This window comes from Loxodonta africana, chromosome 5 (assembly GCF_030014295.1).
Source record: "Loxodonta africana isolate mLoxAfr1 chromosome 5, mLoxAfr1.hap2, whole genome shotgun sequence".
NCBI lineage: Eukaryota > Metazoa > Chordata > Mammalia > Proboscidea > Elephantidae > Loxodonta > Loxodonta africana.
The window spans coordinates 42,796,776-42,810,118 of record NC_087346.1 but is presented as its reverse complement, the minus strand read 5'-3'; the positions used below and the strand labels follow the sequence as shown (position 1 = coordinate 42,810,118).

Here is a 13,343-nt window from a genome sequence, read left to right as displayed (position 1 = left end):
GGACAGAGTAGAACTGCCCCACAGAGTTTCCAAGGAGCACCTGGTGGATCTGAACTGCCGACCTCTTGGTTAGCAGCTGTAGCACTTAACCACTAAGCCACCAGGGTTTCCTTTTTCATATATATATATACATATATATAAAAGGAATTTTGAAAATGTATGAACTCATAACAAGGTAGAGGACTATGAGCTGCTGAAAAGCAAAATACATATAGAAAAGAATTGTCATAAAAGTCAGAAAGAAGAAAGCTACAGCTTATAATACTCAAGAGGTGTCTTTGACTTCTTTAGATTTAGAGGCTTCAAACTCAGACAAGTCAGGAACAGCATCAGAAGAGGGCTTAAAATCAGGATGATGCGAAGGCTTGAAAAATAGGATAACTCTGCCACCAGTCCCTCAACAGTTGCCAGGTGTTTACCCTGTAAGCAAAAATAAATAAAAAAAAAAACAACAAAAAACATTCCCTAATATAATTGAACAAACTGTCAGAGGAGAATTATAGTAGCTGATAAGAGCACTGAGGCCAAAAGTAAATGCCTCTTACTTCTGTAATTTCTAAGACCCTGATGTAATATGTGGTTCTCCACCCAGCCATTCTCAAACAAAGCGAGCCAATCAACAAGCCTTGTGCATATACACAAAACCCCCAGACAGCCTTCCTTAACTCTTAAGTAATGAATGGTCCAGGAATCATCACGGAGTTGAGTAAAGACTACTGCAAAAAAGGCAAAGAATAAAATTAACCAAAAATATCCAGCCTTGGAGGCAACCAAAATAATTTCTGAAAATAAAAAAAGTAATAACTAATATACTTACAGAGATTTGAGAAGATACTGCACTCGTTATATAAAAGCACAAGATCATAGAAAAGCATATTTCACAAAAGAGTAAGGGGAATGAACAATAAACACATGAGAGGATAAACAATCTCATTAGTAATCAAGGAACCACTCATTAAAGCCACCTGAAAATTTACAGCCACAAGACTGATAAAAATTAATAAATCTGATAACGTATAATGTTGGTGAGGCTATGGAGAAATATGAGCTCTCACTCTAAGTGGGAATATAAATTGGTGCAATCACTTTGGAAGAAAATTTGGCACTATTTTGCTGTTCCACTCCTGCCAAAACTCTGATTCATGTAAATAGGAGATGCATACAAGAAAGATCAGAGCAGCACTGTTCCTAGCATCTACAAACTGGAAACAACATAAATGTCCAATGACAGGTGAAAGATTGAATAAGCCTTGCTATATTCACCCAGTGGGAGATTATACAGGATGAAAAGCAAGTGAATAGCATGGGTGAATTACAGAAATATAACACTAAGTGAAAAACAAATCACACAAAACTCACAACATTTTCATAAATCTAGAAAAAAAGCAAAACTAAATAAGAAATGGTTCAGGAATACTTACATATATGGTGAGACTCAAAAACTCAAAAACCCGTTGCTGTTGACTCAACTCTGACTCATAGCCACCCTATAGGACAGAGCAGAATTGTTCCATAGGGTTTCCAAGGAGCGCCTAGTGGATTCGAACTGCCGACTTTTTGGTTAGCAGCCAGACTGTTAACTGCTGTGCCACCAAAGGAAGAGACTAATAAAAAAAAAAGAAAGAAAAACTCAGGATATGGTTATCACTGGATGAAGAGCAAGGGTGATATTAGAGGAAAACCCACAAGAAGCTTCAAAAATCTAGACTAATATACTAGTTCTTTTTTTTTTTTTTTAAGTGTTAGGTAATTAGTGTTCATAGTATTGTTATGATTCATAATTTCAATACCATATATCTATATCCATCTATATATATATATATACATATATGTACACACACGTGTGTGTGCTATACACCATATATTTTATAATTTAAAATAAAAAAATATAATAAATTAATTTTCAACAAAGACGAAGGAATTCAATTGGAAAGGAAAATCTTTTTAACAAATGGTGATAGACCAACAAGATATCCACGTGTTAAAAACATGAACCTTCATGTGGATATCTTGATGAATACCTTCCATAAAAATTAATTTGAGATGGATCATAGGCCTAAATGTAAAAGCCAAAACTACAAATCTTCTAAAGAAAACATAAGAAAATATCTTTGCTATCTTAGTTTTGGCAAAGATTTCTTGAGCTGGATACAAAAAGCATGAACCATAAAAGACAAATTTGATAGCTTCTTCAAAATTAAAAACATCTCCACATCAAAAGATACCCTTATGAAAATGAAAATGCAAGGAAAGACTGGAACTAATATATATGTGTGTATGTATATATACATGGCACTATGTACATATATATGGAAACCCTGGTGGGGTAGTGGTTAAAAGCTACGTCTGCTAACCAAAGGGCCGGCAGTTCGAATTCACCACGTGCTCCTTGGAAACCCTATGTGGCAGTTCTACCCCGTCCTGTAGGGTTGCTATGAGTCAGAATTGACTCAACGGCAACAGGTTGGTTGTTGTGTGTGTGTGTATATGTAGATACACACACACACACACGTATCTGGCATTTTTATAATGTGTGTGTACATGTATGTGTCTACGTGTGTGTATGATAAAAGACTTATATCCAGAATATATAAAGCACTCCTACATCTCAATAACAAAAGACATAGAAACCAACATGTAAATAAGCAAAACTCTTGAGTATACATTTTCACAAAAGAAGGTATACAAATGGAAAATAAGTATACGAAAAATTACTCAATATTACTAAACATCACGACAATGTAAATTAAAGCCACAATTATCTACCATTTCATACCTAACAGAATAGCTAAAATTAAAAAGGCAAGCAATACCAAGTAAGGAGGAAAATGTGGAACTGGAGCTCTAATATATGACTGGTAAGAATATAAAATGGCACAAGAATTTTGATAAACTATTTAATAGTTTCTTTTCAAGTTAAAAATAGTCTTAAGTTATGATCCATATGAGAAAAGATAATAAACGTAGTGGGTCAAGTCAAGAAACAAACATCTACCTTCCAGGACTTATAAGAGAGAGAGAACAGGAACATATGAAATGAAGGAGAAGAAATTATGAAATAGAAGAAAATTCCCCAGAGCAATATATACCTTAAAATTAAAAAGATAATTTCAAGGAGGATAAGCAAAAAGAAATACTCTGAGGTACCCACCTATACTAACTCTGTTGAATGAGTTCATTTGAAGGTGAATGAGCTCATACCAAGGCATGTCACCACACATATTCAAAGCATCAAGCATTACTAGACAACCTGAAACATTTCAGAGGGAAAAGAAGTAGTTCAGCTACCAATAAATTAAAACGCATTAGATGTCTCATCAGCAACAATGGAAGTTAGAAGATCATGAAAATGTCCAAGATTTGAAGGAACATGATTTTGATAGTATACCCAACCAAATGATCAATCATAAAAGCAAAACAATAACTTACAGCCATACAAACATTAAAAAATAAAATCACCATCCACATATATTTTGTGAACATTTTTATTTTATGATGGACTTTAGCAGAACAGAGGAGAAAACCAAATAACAGTAGATATTGGGTTCAAGAAATAATGACACTTACCCAAGATTTCAATGAATATAAATACAGGAGAGAGGCTATACAATAGGCTTAGGAAGCAATCTGTTCTGATTGAATAGAAATCACTGGACTCCAAAGAAATTCCTTCAAAAAGAGAAACAGAAGGGTGGAGTCTAAGCTATACAAATAATGAGAAGGCCTGGTTTAAAAAGCATACACTTTCCCAAGAAGAAAGGAGAAACGCGATCATGAAAGTAAGGAGAGTTAAAAACTATATAAGCATTTGTTCTAAAAAATAAAACAAACACAACTATGGCATTCTTTTTTTTTCATTTGAGAGAGAAAAAGAAGAATCCATTTGACCTTGATATTATATTTTCCTTAGTGTGGCACAGCGATCATGCAAGTAAAACATAGGAAAGGAAATGTATCATAGAATACTTCTTGGTTCTAAATTGAAAAATATATACAAAGCCATACATTATATAAGAAATACAATGTCTCAGTTATCTGATGTTGCTATAACAGAAATACTATGAGTGGGTGGTTTAACTAGCACAAATTTATTTTCTCACAGTTCAGGAGGCTAGATGTCCTAATTCAGAGCACCAGCTCTAGGGGAAGGCTTTCTCTCTCTGTCGATTCTGGTGCAAGGTCCTTCTCTTCAGCTTCTATTCTTTGCCTTCTTGGTGATTTTCATGTGGCATCACATCTCTCTTCCCCATCTCTGCTTCCTTCATTTGCTTGTTTAATCTCTTTCACATCTCAACAAAGACTGACTCAAAACACATTTTAAAGAATCTCTTCCTCGTTAGCATAACAAAGACTACCCATTTACAAATGAGATTATAACTACAGACACTTCATTGTTGTTGTTAGGTGCCACCAGTCTAGTTCGTTCTGACTCATAGTGACACTATGTACAATAAACAGAAGGAAACACTGGTTCTGTGCAATCCTCACAATCTTGTTAGACTTGAACTCACTGTTGCGGCCACTGTGTCAATCAATCTTGTTGAGGGTCTTCCTCTTTTTCAGTGACCCTCTACTTTGCTAAGCATGGTGTCCTTCTCCAGGGACTGGTATTTCCCAATAACAGGGGCAAAGTATGTGAGAATAAATCTTGTCACCCTTGTTTCTAAGGACCATTCTGGCTGTACTTCTTCCAAGACAGATTTCTTCATTGTTCATTAGTCTTCCTCCAATCCTGATACTCTGTTCTTCTTCATGTATCCCAGCTTCTCTGAACCAGTTTGAAGCCCTGGAACACAACAAAAGGATACTGCGTAGTTTAAAATCAGGAAAGGTGTGTGTCAGGGCTGTATCATTTCACCATACTTATTCAATCTGTATGCTGAGCAAATAATCCAGTATCCTACATCAGGCTCCTGAAACTTTCTGTACCCATGCAGGAGACTGGTTTACTGGCAGGACTGTAGAGAGCAACACACATTCAAAGACGCATGGTTGGCATCCATCTTTGAGCAGAGCACTGCTGTTTGTTTCCCACTCAGGTCAAAATCGCACCTGCAACAGATCTGGTTACTATGCAATGCATATGCTGCCCTCTTTTATGCTGGCAATTATTGAACTGTTCCTAAACCACTGTGAACCTTTCAAAAGCCCTGTTCTCTTTGAGCAACCACTTCTCAGTCTGTGTACACATTCTGAAGGAGCACAATTAAGTATTCTGGAATTCCCATTCTTTGTAATGTTATCCATAATTTGTTATGATCCACAGAGTCAAATGCATTTGTATGGTCTTTCTGGTATTCTCTGCTTTCAGCCATGATATCCTTTGTTCCAAGTCCTCTTCTGAATCTGGCTTGAATTTCTGGCAGTTCCCCGTTGATGTACTATTGCAACCATTTTCCATCTTCTTTTTTTTAGCATAATTTTAGTTGTATGTGACATTAATGGTACTGTCCGATAAATTTCTGCATTCAGTTGGATCATCTTTCTTTGGAATGGGCATGAATATCGATCTCTTCAGTCGGTTGGCCAGGGAGCTGTCTTTCAAATTTCTTGGCACAGATGAGTGAGCACTTTCAGCGCTGCATTTGTTTGCTGAAACATCTCAACCAGTATTATGTCAATTCCTGGAGACTTGTTTTTCACCAATGCCTTCAGTGCAGCTTGGCCTTCTTCTTTCAGTACTAGTGGTTCTTGATCATATGCTGCCTCCCAAAATGGTTGAACGTTGACAAATTCTTTTTGGTACAGTGACTCAGCATATTCCTTTCATCTTCTTTTGATGCTTCCTGGATCATTCAATTTTTTGTCCATACGGTCCTTCACTATTGCAACTCAAGTCTTGAATTTTTTTCTTCAGTTCTCTCAGCTTCTTCCCTTTTGGTTTTCTAAATCCAGGCCTTTGCACATTTCACTATAATACTTTAATTTGTCTTGTTGAGCTGCCTTTTGAAATTTTCTCTTCAACCCTTTTACTTCATTTCTTCCATTCATTTTAGCTACTCTATGTTCAAGAGAAAGTTTAGAGTCTCTTTTTATGCCATTTTGGTCTTTTTTTTTCTTTTCTGTTTTTTTTTAATGACCGTTTGCTTTCCTCACGTATAATGCATTGATGTTACTCCACAACTTGTCTGGTCTTCAGTCATTAGTATTCAATGCATCAGTCTATTCTTGAGATGGCCTCTAACTTCAAGTGGGATATACTCAAGGTTGTACTTTGGCTCTTTCAGACATGTTTTAATTTTTTTCAGCTTCAACTTGAACCTGCATATGAGCAACTGATGTTCTGTAACACAGTTGGCCATTAGTTGACTGATGACATTGATTGCCAGAGATATAGTCAATTCGATTCCTGGGTATTCCATTTGGTGAGGTTCATGAGTACTGCCACCGTTTATGTTGTTGAAAAAAAGGATTTCCAGTGCGTAAGTCATTGATCTTGCAAAATTCTATCATGCAATTTCCCACATTGTTTCTATCACCAAGGCCCGTTTCCCAACCACCAATACTTCTTCTTTGTTTCCACCTTTTGCATTCGAATCACCAGTAATTATCAATGCACCTTGACTGCATGTATGATTAATTTCAGACTGCTGAAGTTAGGAAAAATCTTCAATTTCTTCATCTTTGGCATTAGTGGTTGGTGCATAAATTTGAATACTCATATTAACTGGTCTTCCTTGTAGGCATATGGATATGATTCTATCACTGACACCATTGTATTTCAGTACAGATCTCGAAATCTTTTTGACGACAAATGTGACACCATTCCTCTTCAACGTGTTATTCCCAACATGGTAGACCATATGATTACCTGATTCATTATGGTCAACAGCAGTCCATTTCAGCTCACTAATGCACTCCACTACTCATCTGTCAGTTTGTCCTACTGTAATGGCTGGGGGGTTGCTGTGATGCTAGAAGCTATGCCACCAGTATTTCAAACACCAGCAGGGTCACTCAGGGTGGACAGGTTTCAGCAGAACTTCCAGAGTCTTAAGACAGACTGAGAAGAAGGACCTGGTGATTTACTTCTGAAAAAACTGGCCAGTGGAAATCTTATGGATAGCAGTAGACCATTGTCTGATATAATGCCAGAAGACGAGCCCTCAGGTTGGAAAGCACTCAAAATACGACCAGAGAAAAGCTGCCTCCTTAATGTAGAGTCAACCTTAATGATATGAATGGGGTAAAGCTTCCGGCACCTGCATTTGCCAATGTACATGACTCAAAATGAGAAGAAACTGTTGCAAACATCCATTAATAACTGGAACATGGAATGCAGGAAGTATAAATCAAGGAAAGTGGACAGTAGTCAAAAACGAAATGGAACGTTTGAAGATAGATATTCAAGGCATTAGTGAGTTTCTATCACATAAGGGGCCAAAATATATTTTCAAAACTTGATGTGAAAAGAAGTAGAGTTTACATATACTGTTTACAGAGGCTGTGTGTGGTGTGAGCTATCGTGTTGTTTTTAGTTGCTGTGGAGTCTATTCTGACTCATGAAGACCCCATGTACGCAGAGTAGAACTGCTCCTTAGGGTTTTCAAGGCTATGACTTTCTGGAAGCAGATGTCATAAATCAGTGGAAAAAAAAATTAGCAGTTTAACTTATTACTCAACGTAAATATCTAAAATTAGAAAAAAAAGGTTAAAAGTGGTTATCTTTGAAGAACAGGACTCAATATAGGAAAGATGAGACCGTTATATTTTATTATGCAATCCTACCATAGTATACGATTCAATTTTCAATTATACACTTTTTCGAAAAACTAAAAACAGAAAGAACCAGATAAATAAGATGCAAAGAATTTGAAGCGATAAAGCACTACATTAGCATAGAACAGTTCAGTGGTCTGCTTCAATTCTCTCTTAGATGGGTGTACATACAAGGGCTCACCAAAAAATACACACACACACACACACACACACACACACACACACATTTACTTACTTGGTGAATGGAAGATAGTAAATGGAAGGGTGGGATGACAGCTGAGGCGATAGGATAGGTTGAGAATAACCATCAAAGTAAGTAATTGGGTTTGCAAATTAATTCATCCAACAACATACAGGTTAACCCACTAGGCTGCTAACCGAAAGGCTGGAGGTTTCATCCACCCAGAATCACCATGGAACATACATCTGGCGATATACTTTTGAGAAGCCAGTAAATCCACAGTGAGAACTACAGAGCACAGTTCTACTCTACACGTGTGGGGCCTCCATGAATTGGGTAACTGGTTTATAAGTCGGCTTTCTTTTTTACTTTTTTTTTTTTCCAGCTGCTAGGCCAATAATAGCGAACAAGACAAAATTTCTGCCCTAAAGAATTTGAAGTCTAATGCCTCAGATGGGGAAAAAAAGTAAAAAAAAAAAAAGGGGGGGGGCAAATGATATTGATTTCAGCATGAATAAAACAGTTTACACATTTAACTGAAAAACGATACCAGTCGTTCATCTATTTTATATAATCTTCCCTCAAAAAGTTGACTTTTGTCCTAAACAGAAACAGGAACAGAAGGCCTTAGAAAGAAACCACTGACAATCCTAAAGTGACTTCCTTCCACTTTTTCACTTCCTCCCATTGCACAGGGGGATGTTAAACTTCGACAACTGACTAAACCCTGACAACAAGAAAGGGACCAAAGCAAGAGTTCGCATCTGTGGTGAACAATGGAGGTTAGATTCCATATTGTCTAACCTCTTCTTTTATTCTTCCTTTTAAGCAGTAGTGCAGTGGTTACTTTCAAAGTACCCAGAGGATTAAGGTAAATGTGTGATAAGGTAGCGGGCAGCTGTAGCTAGAAATGAAGACAGTAACTAGCAGCAAGAAGCTCCGCAGCTCCTCTATAGTTTTCACTATGGTCATCCAGGGCCATTCGCTGCACCTGACGTAATTCTACCTCCCACCAGCCCCACCCACGAAGACACAAAAAACTAGGTTACCCGAGTACCTGCCTCTGAGTCTGGGGGCGCAGGCAGGCACACGGACAAGGGGGATGAAGCTTCTATAGAGGACCTCTACACTGCCGCTGTGGCTGGCGTTGCAGCTGCGCCTTAGTGCACTAGTCCCTGCACTTAATGCACTTCTACAAAACAGACCATTCCTGGAGCGCTGGGAGCTCCGAGGTTGCGCTTTGCCTGCGAGCTTAACCACCTAAAGCTCCCAGCTCAGAACCTGGCCGGAAGCACACGTCCCTGCCCCGCCACTGACAGTTCCCAGCCTCTTCCCTCCTCCGCCTCTCCCGCAGACCCAGCCGGACCGGTCCTTTGACTTCACAGCCTCCGCGACGCAGCCCGAAGGAAAGTCCCCGACTTCCGGTGCACAATCCCTTGCCTGATCCGACAACAAAATGTAGCGGCCGAGGAGGAAGTGCAAAGGCGGTGTTGAGTGAGGGACTGGGAGGCGAGGATCGTGATTTGGTTGGTATACAAAACTATGCAAAAGAAGGGGCAACAGAACTTGGGGTTTAATTTGTGCATCGCTCAGGCATTTACTGGGGACACCCCATTGGGTCCTTTCTCATTGCTATAGCGTGACGGAAGGTGTACCAGCTACGCTGGCCCGAGGCTATCTGGGTCCCACCGGCCACCGCTTCACGTGAGTGACGACTGTGACGGTCTAGGGGAGGTGGGTTGCGACCGTAGGTGTTTCTGTTCCCTTACTCGCCTCTGGGAGAAAGAACATGGCCTACGCGTGCTAGTGGGAAATCCGCTTGGCTCAGGACCAATCTTGGCATGAGGAAGTAGGAAGAGCTTGGGACCTCCTGAAGGAGCCAAGTTTAAGAAACGGAATGCGGGATCCAAGGGCTGGGGTGCTTGGGGCAAATATACGTTCGCAAACATGTTTACTTTCATGTGAATGAGTGTATCGAAGGCCTCGGATGGGGGCGGGGGGAGAGACTGGAATACATTCATCTCCAGATGCTTGTTAAACGCCCATCATGGTGCAGTGGTTAAAGTGTGTCTCTGAAAGGTGGGAGGTTCAAACCCACCAGCAGCTCTGGGGAGAAGAGACCTGACGGTCTGCTGTGGTGATCTGCTCTCCTAAAGATTGCAGCCTAGGAATCCGTATGGTGCGGTTCTACTCTGTCCTAAAGGGCACTGTGAGTTGGAATTGACACCAGGACACGGAACAACAACATGGTGGCGCAAACGGTTTCACTCAGCTACAAACCTAAAGGCTGGCGATTTAAACCCACCCCTCGGTGCCGTAGAAGAAAGGCCTGGTGATCTATTTTTACTAAGATTACAGGCGAGAAAGTCTTATGGAGCAGTTCTACATGGGTTCGCCATGAGTCAGTCTACTTGATGGCAGCGGGTTTGATTTCTTGGTATTTTTGTTACTATCATTATCATCTTGGATAATCATGAAACAGGATGCGTTTTTGCATATTAATAGCTCTGAAGAGACACAACTTTTTAAATTTCACTTAACCTGTCCAGCCGTATAAGTCTCTTTCCCTGGAGTGTTTATAGCATTGGAAAGAGGTAGTGTTCCCCTAAAGATAGTAAGAACAAAGTTTTCTAATTTTAGTGACTATATAATGTATTAAAGGCATTTTTCTTCCCCTCCCACCACCATAGCACTCAAAGTAGAATTACTGCTTTAAATCAAGTAAATTGTCTAAAACTAGGGCGATTTCTAAGTTGAAGTTTTAAGAAATACTTAGCACTTTGGTGTCAAAATCTCCAATGTATCTTTCAGGTGTTTACTTAGTAGGAGAAAAGTTAGCAAACTAGAAAGTGAGATAATTAACAAGTAGTTACCAAAAAATTCTACAGGAACCATTAAAAGCAAAGCACCACAACTGCTGTGTTTTCATATAATGGTTAGACTTTTCTAACCCAAAATGTATCTCCTGAAATCATCATAATTTAATTAATACATATTTGAGTGGAAAATCGACCAAATAGTATTTCAATAGTTTTAAAATTCCTACCTGCAGAAAGTAGTAGGTAGTACTTTTTGAAAGAAAACTATCACAGATAACTTGGAGGTTAACTAGTTTGCAGACATTCTGAGGTTTCTAGCTTCATGTTTCTTAACCTTCCTTGAGGCAAATAAATTTTTTCATGCTGTGTTTTTGTGGGGTATTAACTGGTTTTTTCTTACAGTTTTCTTTGAAGTTTGAATTTTTCTTAATGACCATATTCAGGAGATCATTTCATTTACTGATATTGTGCGATCTGTTTATAATTACCGTTTAGAATTTTTTTTCTTGTTTCTAGAATTGTGAATATATGTTAAAGCCTCCAATTGAAATTCAGTTTGTACTCAATGTAAAATTAAAAATCATATTGGAGCATTTGGCACACAGTAGTGGATTGAGCACTTGTTTAAATGGTAGATTTGTCTGAACTTTAAGCAATGTTGCTACTAACTAGCACTGGCACCCTCGTCGAAACTTCACTTTTTAAAAATCTCCCCCAGTTACTGTCTGCTTTTCTCACTGGTCTGAAAGCTGAGAGAGTGCAGAGATCGTGTTTATTTTTGTTCTTTGCTATAGACCCAGCACATGGTACAAAATCAGCTGTAGGTAAAGCTGTCTCAGGAACTTAATTAGTCTCAGGGACCTGGCAGGTAAGATAAATGGCAGACAGTTGGGAGTGGTGAACTCTGTATATGTCTTACTTAAAGGCATTCAGATTGAGTTATTTCAAACACTATTCCCTGGAATACAAAAGCATTCCTGGTCTGCAGGGTGCAGGGTGACAGTTTTCAATCCTTAGAAGAAACTGGAGTTTAGAACGAAACCCTAATGAGTATCAACATGAAAGGGACAGAACAAGAAAAAGGAGCTCTAGAAGACGAAAAGAGGTACCAAGGAAACAACAGCAACAACAACAACAAAAAAAAACCCATTGCCATCAAGTCAATTAAAATTGCCCATAGGGTTTCTAAGGAGCTGAAAGTATCCCCCATTTTATAAATTAAGAAAATGAAGGATAGAGAAGTTCAGTAATTTTACCAAAGTCACATAACTTGTTAAGAATGTGATTCAACCAAGGCTTGTTTCCTGTGAATACTTTGTTTTAAGCCTTGTGCGCTTCTGTCAGTGGTAGTGATCATCATCTGCATATTACTGGAAAACATTGGCATAATGCATTCTATATATTTTTTAAAAATTTAAGTGGCATTTAGTCAACAAACACTAGAATGAGTTGTTTTTGTTTATCTTTATTTTAAGATAGGATTGGCCAGGTAAATTTCTGATTTGATTTTTCATCCTTTTTACAAAATGTGTGAGAAAGTTAAAGAAAAAGTGGTATACATTTTAAAGCTAACTTCAGTTACCTTTTAATAATTTTTTTAATAGGTTTATATTTTAAAGCCAGTGGGTGAATTAGTTAAGCTTGGGGTCCATGAATACTGGAATCAGCGTATTCATGTTTAAGAATGTGAACAATGGAGTCGGGCAGAGAACCACATTTAACTGTTTCACCCAGGGCAAGTTGCTTTGTCAGTCATCCTCAATTTTTTTCTATTTTAAAATGAGCTTAATAATATACCACAGTGACTCAGAGTTGTGAGGATTAAATGAGATAATACACATGAAGCATTTAGTCTAGTGTGTAGCATATGTAAAAGTGCTCAAAAATGTGTGATATTGTAATTAATAGGATTACTCTGTTTACAATATTAAAGGTATAATTGGAAGAATTACTAAAAAGCTAAAATGAAATGGCAGAAAGGAAATCATGAGACTAGAAGGAATAAAAAAATTAGAAGATAAAAATGATTATGGTAATGCTTGCTACTAGTATCCTACGTAGGACATCTGATTTAAAAAATGTGATATATCAGTTTGCTGTTAGCTTTTTAGATTAGCTAAGTAGCTTCTTGTCATAGTGGTTTAATGAAGGAGTTCTGTTTTATTAGTGGCTCCAGAACTTGTGTCTCAAAACCTCTGTGTATTTTAATTCCTACCTGGAACTCATATTTTGAAAGAATATATAAGCTACATTTGTTAAGTAAGAGTTAATTCATTCTTGAATTTTTTGATGCTTAGAGTGATTAGAATTGCCAATTATTATAGGTGTTTCAAATGAAATACTTCCAAACTTATTGTGTTTCTTCTCTGAATCTGCTTCATGTTCCCTTATCTTAGTGAAAAGCAGTGCTAGCTTCAGCTAGTTTTCCACAAGCATCTCACTGCTTATTTCGAAAACAACTTCTTGAGAACTCAGTTTACTTTGACTTTTCTGCCCTGCCTCAACCCTCTTTTCCATATTGTACTTAGTCATCTTTTTCCTGCTTAAAACCCTTCAGTGTTTCACTGTTGAACTCGACCCTGTGCTCTTCCATCCATTCCCTCTTCTCTCCCTATATCGATTTA

General features: G+C 38.1%; 2 protein-coding genes across 13 annotated transcripts in view; one reads left to right on the top strand and one right to left on the bottom strand.

The window, feature by feature from the left end:
* Window positions 1-9,284, bottom strand: part of TBCK (TBC1 domain containing kinase) — a 284,662-nt gene extending 275,378 nt beyond the window's left edge. For 3 of the 9 annotated variants that reach the window (XM_064285468.1, XM_064285473.1, XM_064285477.1), the window contains exons 1-2: window positions 8,962-9,283; window positions 1,422-1,604 (exon numbers count right to left, since the gene is read on the bottom strand). The gene's annotated coding sequence lies outside the window, so the exon portion shown is untranslated. Of the gene's footprint in view, window positions 1-1,421; window positions 1,605-8,949 lie in introns of all 9 variants that reach the window. The other 6 variants (XM_064285475.1, XM_064285476.1, XM_064285474.1 and 3 more) reach the window with 6 other exon arrangements.
* An 81-nt stretch (window positions 9,285-9,365) lies between these two features.
* Window positions 9,366-13,343, top strand: part of AIMP1 (aminoacyl tRNA synthetase complex interacting multifunctional protein 1) — a 47,976-nt gene continuing 43,998 nt past the window's right edge. Inside the window, exon 1 of one of the 4 annotated variants that reach the window (XM_023548556.2) lies at window positions 9,366-9,426. The gene's annotated coding sequence lies outside the window, so the exon portion shown is untranslated. Of the gene's footprint in view, window positions 9,427-9,503; window positions 9,635-13,343 lie in introns of those variants that run through there. The other 3 variants (XM_010590488.3, XM_023548557.2, XM_010590489.3) reach the window with 3 other exon arrangements.